The 1,112-nt window shown below is 56.6% G+C and overlaps 1 protein-coding gene across 2 annotated transcripts in view; it reads left to right on the top strand.

The window, feature by feature from the left end:
• Nucleotides 1-1,112, top strand: part of SFTPC (surfactant protein C) — a 19,373-nt gene that overhangs the window by 4,512 nt on the left and 13,749 nt on the right. The gene's annotated exons all lie outside the window — the stretch shown is intronic.

Genomic DNA, 1,112 nt, shown 5'->3' with positions numbered 1-1,112 from the left:
GGCGGGGGGGTCTGCGCTGCGCCGGGGGACAGCTGGTTTGTCACTTAAATCTTCTCAGCTTCGCCAAACCCAAGTGCAAAAATGAGCTTAAAAAAACATGACATTTAAAGAAAACACAATTCCCCGTTCCAGTTCTTCGCTGCCGGCTCCCGCCAGCTCCCGCCTTCCCCTGCCTTAAAAATGCCTTGAGGGGCTCCGAGCTTGAATTTTGGGGGAATTTCTGTCTCAGCCACAGCCTGGGGGGCTCACGGGAGGGCCCCCCCCGAGCGTGGCTGCCTGACCTGAGCTGCCCCGTCCTGCTGCCAGAGCCAGGCTGGCCTGAAAAATGGGTCTGTCCTCTGCCAGGCCAGAATAAAGGAGAAGGGCAGGAATCAGGTCTGGGAGCTATTCCTGGAGCCAGCCTGTGCTGAAAGCGGTCACGGCCACCAGACGCTGCCCGAGGACAGGGATCATTAGGATTGGGATGGTTTAGGACAGGGATGCTGGCGCTGTTGGGATCAGGAGTTGTAAGGATCAAGCATTATAAACATTGGGATTGTTGGGATGAGGGTGCTGGTGTTGGGATCAGGCATTATTAAACTCAGGTGTTATTAGGACTGGAATGCCAGTACTATTAGGATCAGGAATTATTAGGGTCAGGATGGTGTTATTAGGATCAGGAGTTGTTAGGACTGGGATACTGGTGTCGTTGGGATCAGGTGTTACTGGGATCAGGCGTTACCAGGACTGCGATGCTGGTGTTGCTGGGATCAGACATTATTAGGACTGGGATGCTGGTACTATTAGGATCAGGAGTTATTAGGACCAGGATGCAGGTTTTATTAGGATCGGGCTTTGTTAGGATGGGATTCCGGCATTATTAGGACCAGGAGTTATCGGGACCAGGACATTGGCCTGGGGCTGAGAGGAGGAACAGGGAGCGGCCCATCCAATCTCCCTGGGAGTGGGAGCCCACCAGCCCCACAGCTGCCCCATGCCGGCCCCAAAGTGGGGACCAGCAGCCCCCCACTGCGCCCACACCTGGATCCAGCCCCCATTCCCACTCCGCAGCCGGGAAGCTGCTCCTGCAGGGGAAGCGGAGCTGCCGCTGGGAGGGATGGGGGGCGGCCAAC

Source organism: Corvus brachyrhynchos, unplaced genomic scaffold, assembly GCF_000691975.1.
Source record: "Corvus brachyrhynchos isolate BGI_N302 unplaced genomic scaffold, ASM69197v1 scaffold150, whole genome shotgun sequence".
Taxonomy (NCBI): Eukaryota; Metazoa; Chordata; class Aves; order Passeriformes; family Corvidae; genus Corvus; species Corvus brachyrhynchos.
This window is presented reverse-complemented; position numbering and strand designations above follow the sequence as displayed.